General features: G+C 30.3%; 1 protein-coding gene across 1 annotated transcript in view; it reads right to left on the bottom strand.

The window, feature by feature from the left end:
* LOC134708545 (homeobox protein Hox-B5-like) overlaps positions 1 to 13,017 on the bottom strand; it is a 68,893-nt gene extending 55,876 nt beyond the window's left edge. Inside the window, exon 1 of the mRNA XM_063569178.1 lies at positions 12,896 to 13,017. The gene's annotated coding sequence lies outside the window, so the exon portion shown is untranslated. The remainder of the gene's footprint in view (positions 1 to 12,895) is intronic.
* Between the last annotated feature and the right edge of the window lie 340 nt (positions 13,018 to 13,357).

Here is a 13,357-nt window from a genome sequence, read left to right as displayed (position 1 = left end):
CTTTTCGAGTACGACTTTCTATTATTGACACTGTTGCATTTCCGTCTGCTTAGGTAAACAATCATCACATTCAAAACGCAGACGATCCAAGGCAGAGTAAGAATAGTTAAACTGTCTGATTTATTCTTCCCAGTTACTTTATATTTGCTACATAAAATGAATTGTTATAGCATTTTATTAAGTACTTGGACGAGGAATCAGAAATTTCATCTGACAATGGTGACAAGAAATCCATGCATGATGATGGATTTAAAAGCGAAAAGCAGTGACGAGTTCAGATATGAAATGATTTCTGTATCCTCTTTACTGTAGGTCCTATATTTATTCTTATTGAAAAAATATGAATCTTACAAATTTAACAATTCATACAAATTTGTCTTTTGAAATATTGACCGCTGATCACATTATGACACATATCAATGACATACATGTACATGTAACTCTGTAAGCTGGATTCAAAGCAAGTCAGTATTTAAAAAATTATTGGCCCTGTAAACATACATTGTGAACAGATCATAAATCATGTTATGGAGTGGTATTTGCGAAAAATACCAGTCAAGAGGCTGTGAAATTTCCCAAGCCAACAAGGCGATGGAAATCGGTCCCAATGGAAAATGATAGTGTGAGTGGGGCATCCGTGTACTTTGGACAAATTCTTGTAAAAAAAAAAAAATGTTAGAATATGCGAAAAATACACTGGCTACCAACGGTTGAACCAATAAAATTCTGGCATTCTTATATTAGGTGTAATTATGCATGTAATTCAGGATTCATTGCCAGTCCGTATTGGAAATATTGGCCCTATATTCACATCATTGCCAGTCCGTATTGGAAATATTGGCCCTATATTCACATTTGATGTATGTAATACAGCATTCAGAACAAGTCTGTATTGAAAACGTTGGATTATTTAATAAAAGTGTTATGAACTGTCTGTTTCTGTATTGGCACTGGTATAGATTCTCGGTCAGCTGTATTGGCCCTCAACCCTACGGGTCTCGAGGCCAATACAGCAAACCTTGAATCTATACCAGTGCCAATACAGAAACAGCCAGTTAATAACACTATATTACATACTAGAAGACATACTCGGTCCTATGCATAATGATAAAATTGAATTTAAGGCTTAACCTGGATATTTTTTTACGTCGCGTTTTTAGTTTAATATGAAAGAAATATTTTGTTAACAACTTTGAATTATATCATCGTTACGCATGCGCATCTGAAATCAGGAGTAAATTTTAGTTGCGTTTGATGTCAGTCTTTTGATCTATGATGAAATCCCCATTAAACATCGTTTTAATCGATAATGTTATGATAGGCGATTCGGGATTTAACATACCATGAACTAAGGGTTTTGTATGCGTAATAAAAAGAAAATTTAAGATCTTTAAGTCGTACAGCAAAAACTCGTAAATGCATTCAAGCTGTTGTAATGCTGAACAAGACATAACAAAAATTCAAATTTTTCACACGGATTCCAATATACTCTGATTTTATATAGAATACATTTTAATACTTAACAATAGTAATTGATTACCTAATTGTTTGAACATTCATTAGGATCGATCTACATAAAGTAGGCGTCGTCAATTTCGAATATAAAACCGCCCTACGTTGTAGATTACAGTAGATTTGTGCTCAAGCCTTCTGTTACGTAGCCATGTTCGCGTCATTTGATTAACACGTGTATATTGTTACGTTTCTGCCTTTGATTTATGAACGCCAATTATGTAAAGCGTATATTTTGAGAAAATTGAAAAATCATCATGCAGATAAATTGAGCAAATGGTTTGTAATGAAATCCGAATTATTATTCGATTTTATTGGTCACTGTTTAACACGCATCGCTATTTTTCACAATACTTTTCCAGCAATAAACAGAAAGCATGAGGTCTTTGATCAGATTTTCCATTTTATCAACTCTGTACGCTCCATTAAATGCCAAGCTTGCTAACTGTGTTACATTATCAGCTTTTAAGAATATGTTCTTTTGGCGACAAATGTAATAATGATACCATCGCGTTTTGATCTTTCTCGTAATTTGCATAAGTACTCTTTTTGTTTTCATTTCCACATCAAAGACGGTAAAAGTCTGCTTGAGTAAATAATCGAAGGATTTTTATGTCATTACGAGACTCAAGTCACAAATATTAGAAAGTACACAGATATATATTGAACTATTTAATCGTATTAAAAAAGAAAATATTTTTTTAATAATATATCTCTGTTCTTAAACTTGATTTTTATCACAAAGAAGGCATACCTCGTGTTAAGTTAACACATAAAACAAGTGTGTGTATGACGTTATGTGGAGACAAAAAGCCCGCCACTAATTGCTCTCCGTTTACTGGAAATATAAAGAGAACTCGTAGTACTACCAGTAAACCAAGAAACCTTTTCAAATTGAACAAGAAGAAAAAACAACTGACAAAACATCAACGTCACATACATGTTATTACATTCGCATTTTATGAATGAGTTCTCTACTTTCTAATTACTAAACTTATATGTAAAAGGATAACAAAAAAGATTTGAACATGTTTTTTTTATTTAATAACTTACTGAATATATATAATTTATGAAGCGTTAGCGACTCTCATTAAAATTGAAACAGGCGAAAATTGTGTCTAATAAAATCTTGTAGAATTTAGCATTTGATTATTGATGGTTTTATGTTAAATGTTCAGAAAGAAATATAACATGATCGGGTCAAAATTTAGTTGATGGAGTTATATGTACACTTAAAGAGTAAGTTTAATTGGGGTGTTTCTATTTGGCTAATTTTTTGGTTAATTTTTTTTTATCGTTTGCTACTGAGCGGTTTGGAAACAAGGATATTGTTTATTTCAAGTTACTAGTATCGAAACTCGAATTTGTCGAACCCCCAAAATAATATGAAAATAGTTTTAATCCAAGTGCGTTAACCGCACATATACAATAATATCATTTATCCCGAACCATTTTTATGAATGATTATATATATATATTTTTTTAATATTACCAAATACTAACGAGTCATCAATTAAATAAAATGATGCACAGCAACGTTGCTACTGTCACTACTGTCAATACATTGGTTTAGCATGTTTGTGATATTCATTTGAAGGGGTTGGAGTAATTGTACCTTTTTAGGGGAGGGAAACTTACATATTAGAATCATCGACATTGTGTCTATATTTTATTATTTTTAAGGTATACTGATAATAATTATTTTACGGATATACGATTATTAATGTCCCATTCGGTATTCTTCGGTTAATGGTTCCAATAAACAGTAATCAAAATATAGGAATGTAATGCTTCTTTTTGTAAATTCATTGGGGGTAGAAGCGTTGAAGTACATTTTGCATGAAGTGCGTCATTCTACAAATGTGTACACTGTCAACGCTTTTACAACTTTATGAAATTACTAAAAGAAGCATTCAATACTTATAATTACATTTTTTCGCTATGACAATTGGAAATGAATTTTTATCATTTCTTTCTAAAATAACCTGTGCACTTTTTTGTAAAAGCACGTGTCATCATGAATTGTAATCTCCATTTGGCTATGAAGGTGAATTCTAGTATGACGAACAAGCGTTGTTATCCAATAAAAATAACGGATTCTTCTGTAACATACATGTAATGTAAATATTACTGTAAACAAACACTGAGACAGCATTTGTCGCATACTGCGAATGGATGCCATCAAAATGGTCGAAGTCAACGATTCCGAATGTCAAAACTTTACAGATGTTTTAAAATTTTGAAACTGAAAATGTAGTAATTGAATTAGAAAAAGTGGACTCATATAGAACTGTTTCAACTCCTGGTCACTCGTAGTCTGACCACCTTGAAATATACAAAAAACAGGTGAACGACCAACCTAGGAGCGAGTTTACACATTACCAAATCATACACGCCCTATTACAAAGGTTAGGCTTAGTTCATAACCAAAATAGTCTCAAGATTTTAAAAGAAATTTATAACAATTAAAAAAATGTTTTGATAAGTTTTGGACAAGAGCTTATTGAATAAAGTAGTTTTAAATTATTTCTGATTGCATCCAGAGTCGGCAAGGAGTCGAACAGCACTGATATTTAAGTTTAAGGAATGTGAAACAAAAATACTCTGTGCCAAAAAAATTAAAGCAGTGAAAAAACCCATTATTTTCTACTGATATCCGTCTGAGGTTTGGTTGGAAACACTTTTATTTTTTGTTAACGTCTTCAGAAATTCCCAAGACATTTCAAAATATGTCATTTAAACTAGTTACCATGTCGTTATGAGTGTTAAGAGACTGAACTAAAAAAATGAAATGAAAAAAAATCTCACACAACTTTTAAAATATCGAAGATGATCTAAACTAAAGCTAATTTTATGTCTTCATTTTTTGTGAATATTATAAACTGTGTGATAATACTTTGCATAGACAACTTTGCTTGCATGACTTTTCAAATATACCCCACAGCATATAAACAAATTTGGCATTTATATTAAAAGAGCAACTCTGAAGTCTTGAGAATAAAAAAATGTAGTAAAATGGGTAATGAGAAAGCAAAAACCATATCAGCAAAATATTAAAAGATAAAAACATCGATGCTGTAAGTAATATCACGATGTTCTTTTTTGCATCATATTTTCATTCTCTTTTCGTTTGTGATTTAAATGGTAGATCATGGTAGTTCTTAGAGATATTTACAGCAACTCGCATCTAACTTACTGACACCACATCATGTGCTTGAAGTGTTTGTTGACCGTGTTAAATTATTTTCGTGACTGAACTTCTACAAATACAAACTATCTTCAAAAAAATGCTTTTCCATGTTCCCGAAATGCAGCTGAATATATTTTTTTCTGCATAAGAAAATTGAAGAATGCCAGCACTAAAGTGGATGATTATATCCCTTTTCTTTATCGATAAACTTCATTAATTATCTGGCTTTTGTCTCAGATGTTGAGACATTGTTTGTAATGTTTGTAATACAGAAACATAATCCAGACCCAAACCTGGAATGACGTGGTGAAGTTTCCGGAGATTTGATAAAGAACGAAAACGCTTGAAACTTAATCTCCAAAGTGTTTTAAATTGGGAGGACACGAGAGAGATGAAATGTCAACAATAACGACCATAATGAATGTATTTTGTCGACTAATACAAAATTTAATCAAACACAACAGAGTTCTTCAATTTATCTGCAAGACCCTTGTAAACATTGAGAAAATGAATAATGTCTAGAGATAGAATAAATAGTGACACGTTTATTGGTTTGCACACTTCTTTAGTAGTATCTAAAACATAAAACTTGACGTTGTTGCATTTTACGAGATAAAAGAAATGTTCTGGTAATTGGTTAACCCATAATATACTTTGTTGCTATGTCAAAATTAATATTCGGATAATAGAATATGCAATCTTTAAGATTTATTAAATCATCGATTCAATATATTTTATTCAACGCTTTTAAACAATTACTTTATATTTCTTAAATATTTTTTTAAAACAGAAACTAATACTATACTGAAGTTGGGTGTAAGCCGAAAACAGAATAACAAACAAAGACAACAAAAGCACACAACAATAAACAACACTTTCAGATATTCTACTTTGGTACCGACACAAATTGTGTTGGGGTTAAGGCGGCTGTAAGTGCTTACACCCTACCCTACTCGTTAAATTGGCTCATCAAGTGTGTCATATGTCGTAAAATGAAAACTTTTCTTTTTGTCTTACCGAATAATAATTTAAACTATTTCAATACAATTCACAAGAAATGAAGTTTAAATGTTTGATGAAAACAAGACATATCAGGTTTCATTGCAAAACAATAATGCGATAAAATTTGAGTCTGAAAAGCTTTGGTAGATTTGAGAATAACCAAAAGTACTAAACTGTACGATTTAAAAACAGACAAAACCACCCTTATATAAACCAATGCGGCATGGGCTTTGCTCATAGTTGAAGGCCTTACGGTGATCTATAGTTGTTACTTTCTGTGTCATTTGGTCTATTGTGGAGATTTGTCTCATTGGCAACCATACCACATCTTCTTTTTTTATAACCAATGACATACTTAACGATTGCCATTGAAACAACCATCTAATAGTGACCTAATGACGTATTCATGTAAACTTTCCTTGTCGAAGCTGTAACCGTAGCTTTTTAAAAGACAAAAAATTATTTAAGATACATCCATCCCAAATTCGGTCAAGTCATGTTGCCTTTTTACTAATAGAAAAATTAATTTGCCAGCTCAGACCTGTTTTTTCTTACAACTAAACTAGTAATGTTTTACTTAGGCAGTAGAAATGTGACACTGTTATTTTCGCTAAACTAAGTTAACCTTTAATCAATAAGCTAATTTGTCCGTAGAAATCATCGGATACAGATTGGACTGTCCAAATAGTCGAATTGCGAGTTCTATTTAACGAGTATCAATCATGTATTGTTGATTTGTCGACACTCTTCTCCATGTGAAACGACCAGTAGCTAATTTGTTAAGAATGTTTGTCTTTTCATGTTGAAAACGTTGATAAGTATCTTTTTCCTGTAATCATTTGACCGAGAGATATAAAAAAAAGAATGTTACCGGAAATTTCTATACAGGAACCAAATATTTAAGTTGTTTAGTAGCTACAGAGAATATACTTAAGAAAAGATATAATTGTCATTTACTTTTGTCTTTGATGTCCAAACTCTTTTTATTATTATTAATTAGATATAGGAAGATGTGGTGTGAGTGCCAATGAGACAACTCTCCATCCAAATAACAATATTAAGAAAGTAAACCATTTTAGGTCAATGTATGGCATTCAACACGGAGCCTTAGCTCACACCGCACAACAAGCTATAAAGGGCCCCAAAATTACAGTGTAAAACCATTCAAACGGGAAGTCTGTTTATTTATAGTTGAACATGAATACAAATAATATGTTCTCGTCAGTAAGAACATTGTAGTAAACCTTGCTGGATGTAGTCACTGCTTACATGTTTTGCATGTCTAAACTACTCTTGCCTTTATTATTCCTTCTAGTTTTTGCAGGTTTTATTTCAATATCAACTTGTTTAAGAGAGTATTTGTTTTGTATAATGAAATATACACAATTGCTTTTAGCCATGACTTTTGATATTTTCAAAACATTTGAAGTATGCGATTACGTAACTGTTGAATATTTATTTCAGGCAGTCGAATACTTTCAGTTTATGCACAATTTTGCATTAAGAGCAGTAATTTTGTATAATGATATCCACTACATCTTTTATCATATAATTGAATGGTTTAAAATTTAACGATTGTCAGGCATAGTGGATAACGATTAAGAGTAATTGTTGTGAAATCCTTTGGTTTGGAAGGAACCCTACGCCCCGTTCCAAAATCTGGGGCGGATCCAGCCATTTTAAAAAGGGGGGTTCCCTACCCAGAGTAAAGGGGGTTCCAACTATATGCTCCCATTCAAATGCATTGATCGTCCAAAAAAAAAGGGGGTTCCACCTGTAATTCAGTGGTTGTCGTTTGTTTATGTGTTACATATTTGTTTTTCGTTTATTTATTTTTTTTAAATAAATAAGGCCGTTAGTTTTCTCGTTTGAATTGTTTTACATTGTCTTATCGGGGCCTTTTATAGCTGACTATGCGGTATGAGCTTTGCTCGTTGTTGAAGGCCATACGGTGACATATACTAAGTAGTTGTTAATGTCTGTGTCATTTTGGTCTCTTATGGACAGTTGTCTCATCGGCAATCACACCACATATTCTTTTTTATATATTCAATTGGAATGTTTAGAATCGTGTCATATAAGCGAGATGCCATACCAGTTCAATCTACGTTGGTTTTCTATTTTTATGTCAGATGATTTTTAATGATAAATTATGTGTACACTGCATGCATGCATTCGAGAATACAAACACTAATGCAAATTCGCCTTGCATGAATGGAAACCATAGATTCAGTATTGAAAATCGAGTTACATGAATCTCTCTGTCTTTTAAATGTGTGAAATGCTGTTCAGCTTTAGAATTTATCGTAATTATTCAAATCCAAAGATGGGGACTAAAAATGTTCATTGTGGTAATATCAGTATTTCTTAATCACAGATACAAGAGTATCTAGCAATTCCAACCAATAAGACAATTAAACGAACCTTACCGGATATCACACAAAACATACACAAAACACTGTTGTGGTTTTCTGGTGACGTTGATAAAGTTAATGCATACATTTTGTTTTTATCTGCTTGATTCAACAGCTTCAAAGCAGGCATCAGATGTGCTAGTGGTAGAATTTGGAGAATGAACAACAAAACGATATTGATCAATGAAGTTCATTAGCGAAAACCTCGTGTATATTCAGAACACAAAAACACGTGTGAAACATGCATTGCAATGTTACTAAATACCAAGGGGGATAACTTGAAGTAGATATAGAATTTTAATTTTTTGATAAATGAGAAAGTTTACAGGAATCTTATTTGTTAAATGTTTAATTTACAAATACTGAAAAGTCAAAACTATACAGGCAAAACCGATCAAACCTTCTATAGGTTATTAGGTTACTGTTACAAAACAAAAACAAAAATTATATAGAACAGGATGTTAACAACAGCGTGGGTCTGACTACAGGTGCATGACTTTGCACATGTACATTCTAGAAATATGTTTTATCTGAGAATTTATACCTCTGTTAAAAAATACAAGTATTAAATTGTAACAATTGCATTATTATAACTATATGCTTTATCACAAATCATCAATATCTTTAGCACATACTACAATTCAAGGTTTTAGTTCAGTTATATCGGTTGTTTCCCGTTACACCACTCTTTTTGGCTTGTCAAACTGTTTTAGGATGAAATTAACCCATGAAATTGTTCCAAACGTGGAATTTTTAACATTTATTGTATTTTGGGTTATTCAATAACATGGAAAAGAATCCAGTCAAGCAATGCATGCATAAACTTCTGTTATTTTACATGTCAATAAGCTCTCCATTTATTAAAAGGGCATGCACGAATTTATATCATCAGTTAACTTCATAATATTTTAGATATGATAAGATAGGTCTCGAATTGTGTTTCAAATACATACTCAGAATTATTTTTTTAAATAGACTTTTGTATATAAAGTGGACCAAAGTGTGATACATGTATATTCAAGTGGACCAACATTGTATTTACAGCTATCATATTACTTTTACTCTTGCATAATATTTGATCGTTTAAATATTTGATTTCAACATATATCTTACATAATAAATAGAAAAAGCCCTAGAAGACAAGATACAGACTATTGGAAAATAAATGGAATATTAATAAATTATAGATTCGCACGCTTTTCAAATTGTGTGCGAATGAGTATACGTGTGTGTTTGGATTTATGTAAATAAATACGGAGAGAACAGATGAGAGATATTCTCTCCAAAGTTTCAGATATTGGACAACACATTTTTTAATTTCTGTAACATTGGGTATGATTGCTAAATGCTATATACATTTCTACTCTGTTCATACGACCAAATAAACTAAACAATTGAGTTTTAATTTGAATACTAGCTGTATCCAGTTTCGCATAATTTCCTTCAAACGAAAATAGATTCGTTTCCTTTTCATATCATGCAATGTGTAATTCATCATTCCGTGGATATAATTAAACAAAAGGTTATACTGTCTCTATTCTTTCTACACTAAAAATCGAAATAAAACATAATTAATCTTCAATATTGCATTTTTCTGAAATAAAATCACTTCCCGTAATGCAACGTCTTCTGCTATTAAAATCGATAAAGAATTCTAAAATAGAAAGAAATGACGTCGATTTTATATGCTTGTATGATTTTACTACACAAAATTTGCATATCTTTGATGCAACATAAAGTTGACTTAATCAGAGTTATTAAAGGCGTATGAATATTTCATACTGCTATTAGGTAAGTTGTTGATTGGATAAATTGTGATTTATAACACATTCACATCAGATTTCCTACGCGTTTCAATATATTCCCATGGAAATAAAATGAGCAAAAACTTTAATTTCGCGGAATAAGTTATTACATTTTCATCCAACATGTATATGCATATAATATTTCTATCTCATTCCCATAGCAATAGTATTCATCGAATTGATTTGTTTAAACACCAAGGATCTAAATTTCATTATTTTATATCATATATCATAATTTGATAAACATTTGTCAGTGATTTGATTATATTTGTAATCATAGTTACAAGTATGTAATTTGTAGTTGTATGCAACAAATATCTTTTATTTTCTCTACTGATGAATTTTTTGTATGCAAAAATATTTTTTAACTTAACATAAAAAATAACTGGGGCTATTATACTAACCGGTTCTTTGAAATGAAATCAAAATAGATGTTAGTATATTAGTCCCAGAAAATAACAAGTATAATACAAGTCAACTTTATAAGAAAAGAGGTATATTCTATTCAAAATGCATAGACAATCCATGAAAAATTAGAAAATTTCAACAATGAATTGCTATAATTTTTTTATATTCCATAAACTCAATTTTTGCAAACAGAATAGGAAGATGCTGTATGATTGTCACTGAGACAATTCTCCCATGTCCACACCGAATACCAAATGAAGTAGAATCATTTAATATTTAAATATTTAAAAACTATTTTTTTCGAAGCATAAATAATTCACTACTGTACACCACTGACTGATAATTTAAGAACTGAAAAACGTTTTCCTTTGTCTGTGGTTTTAACATTTTGGATGAAATTGTAATAACTTATTTCGGGAATTGAAATTTTAGCTCATTTATTTGCATAAAAATACAAATATTGACTTTCAGAGCAGAGCTTTTAGAGAGTAAATACAAAAATATCAAAAGAAAATATTATTGTGCTAATATCTTTATTAAAAAAATCATATGGTATAAATATAAATGTATTATAAATGAAATAATGATATTTCTGGACATTCTATTGTGGAAGATATTACTAACTTTATCAATCTCTATCGTTTGATGTACAAAATGTACTGCTTTCCCCTTTTAATCCCTATTAGTATTATAAGCAACATTTGGCCTTACTTCTGGGCAAAGGTTAAATGGTGTGTTGGTCAAATTTTGAGTTCGTATCGGAAGATTTTTTTTCTTAATTATTTCAGTCATTTTATCTTCGAAGACATACATTTAATATTCTGTATAATGCACTCCCATTTCACGCAAATATGACTAAAAGTTGAATAATCAAAATGGATCTTAATACCGGTTCTCAATATTGAGACAATGACCATAATCGTAATTGAATATAAAGACAATATAATTTGACTTCAGATAATATGGAAATTATTGCCTTCAACATATGATAATCATAAGATGCTACCCTGAAATTGATCAACTCAGAAAAAATGGAAATTATTTCCTTCAACATATGATAATCGTAATATATTACCCTATACTTGTTTTACTTATTTAACTTCAGATAATATGAAAATTATTGCCCTCAACATATGATAATCGTAAGATTATTACCCTAAAATTGTTTTACAATAAGTAAAACATTAAGACTGAGTAATGTAAAAAGTCAAGACATAAATAACTATGATTATCTGCCATACTGATATGTCGTGTGTATTGTCTTTCTCCTAAAGGTCCAAGTGTTGTCACCTGTAGGTTATCATATCTGTCAGACAAATAATGCTTCACTTTCACCACAAATATTTACTATATCTTCTAATTAATTTTGACGACAAATTAGATAAACGAGAGCTGTATACATTGTTTATCAAACGAAAGGAATTTGCCGATGCAGTGTCAAAACTCATATTTTTTAACCATATTTTTTGACACTGCGTTTTTTTCTGTATGAACAATAATTTAAAAAAACATAAAAATAAATACCGATTCGTGAAAATGCAATTAAAATAAATTAGTTTTTAGCATTACTAGTCTAACGAGTATTATATAATAGAAATTTAATTTATTTATATTTAAATAAATACACAATGAATAAATAATAGTGTAGTGTGTACAACTCTAAAATATAAAATAAAATATGGGTTTCAATTTCAAGTGGTGGAAATAATTTATTTATTTTTATTTATGTGGTTTTCTAATCTTGTAACTTAATTTCTGTTAAAATCTCGATTTTATATCAGATGAAAAATATACTTATTCATAGCTTTTGATATGTAAATATAGCTGATTACTTTAAATACGTCACATTTTAAAATTATATTATTAAGACTTATTCTTTTTATGATTTCATTCACAATTTTAGAGTTAGTACTGCGGTATGGTTATCTATCCGAAAAATACTATTTATACACTTTTGGTCCGTATAATCAAGGCATATGTTATTTTCATTAGCGTTTATCTCATAAAAATATCAGATATTTTCCTCCGATTGTAATGCAAAAATGTTCATATTTTTACATGATTTATTTATTTTTTTAAACAACAGAGCATTCATGCATACAACAATTGTTTATTACCTCTTTGTAGCGAACCACAAGCGTTCACAATTCCCACAAAAACAATAAACTTCCCAAACAGAATTAAATATAAATCACTCTAAAAACAACAATCATTTCGCAGATCTTTTCAAAATTGAACTAGATTTCTTCCTCATTCGAGATCTTCTCTTTTGAGTATACAAATAATTTATCATTGATTAAAAATAATTTATAACATTCGTGACCTTTCGACCAACTTCGAAAACTCTTCAATCAATTTAAGAAAGTCAATGATGAAAAATTAGAACGATGCGGTAATTACACTAATGTGCAACCCATAAAATGCTGTGACCACTTGTAGAGTCGTTTTGACCATGTAGCAAATCGCAACAGCAGACTCTCTTCTTGACTGTTTTATTGCCAGTCATACACATTAAGACACAATAAAATAAATAACAACACTAATATTTTAAACTATTAACTTACGGTAGAAAGTCGTAAATCTTCTCACTGTACAAGCTTTTGCTACATTGACGAAAAACCCATTCCCGCCGATCTCTCATTCTTTTTATGGCCAGATAATCTTTATGGCTTTTAACCAATCAGATCTCGATGTTTCAAATTATTTTTCTTCACGAATACGTCTACATTACATATATTTTATAGTAATGAGATTTTTGTATTGTTGTTTAGCAGAAAATGAACAATTTTTATGAGCTTAAATGATATATATCGTTTCATATAGATTTATTCATTTGTTCAAATTATTTTATTCATTTAAAAATAGTGAGTTTGAAAATTGAAGTGTTGCATCGGATTGTGTTGTATCGATAAGTGAAATTTGAATGACATTATAAAAACATAAACTGTTTTTAAAGGATTTTAAGTTTTTAAAAGTGATAATAATATTAGGAATATATTTACATGGGTCAACCAACATTTATACAC

This window comes from Mytilus trossulus, chromosome 2 (assembly GCF_036588685.1).
Source record: "Mytilus trossulus isolate FHL-02 chromosome 2, PNRI_Mtr1.1.1.hap1, whole genome shotgun sequence".
In the NCBI taxonomy this organism is placed as follows: Eukaryota; Metazoa; Mollusca; class Bivalvia; order Mytilida; family Mytilidae; genus Mytilus; species Mytilus trossulus.
The sequence above is the reverse complement of the archived record's forward strand: the minus strand, read 5'-3'. Positions and strand labels throughout refer to the sequence as shown.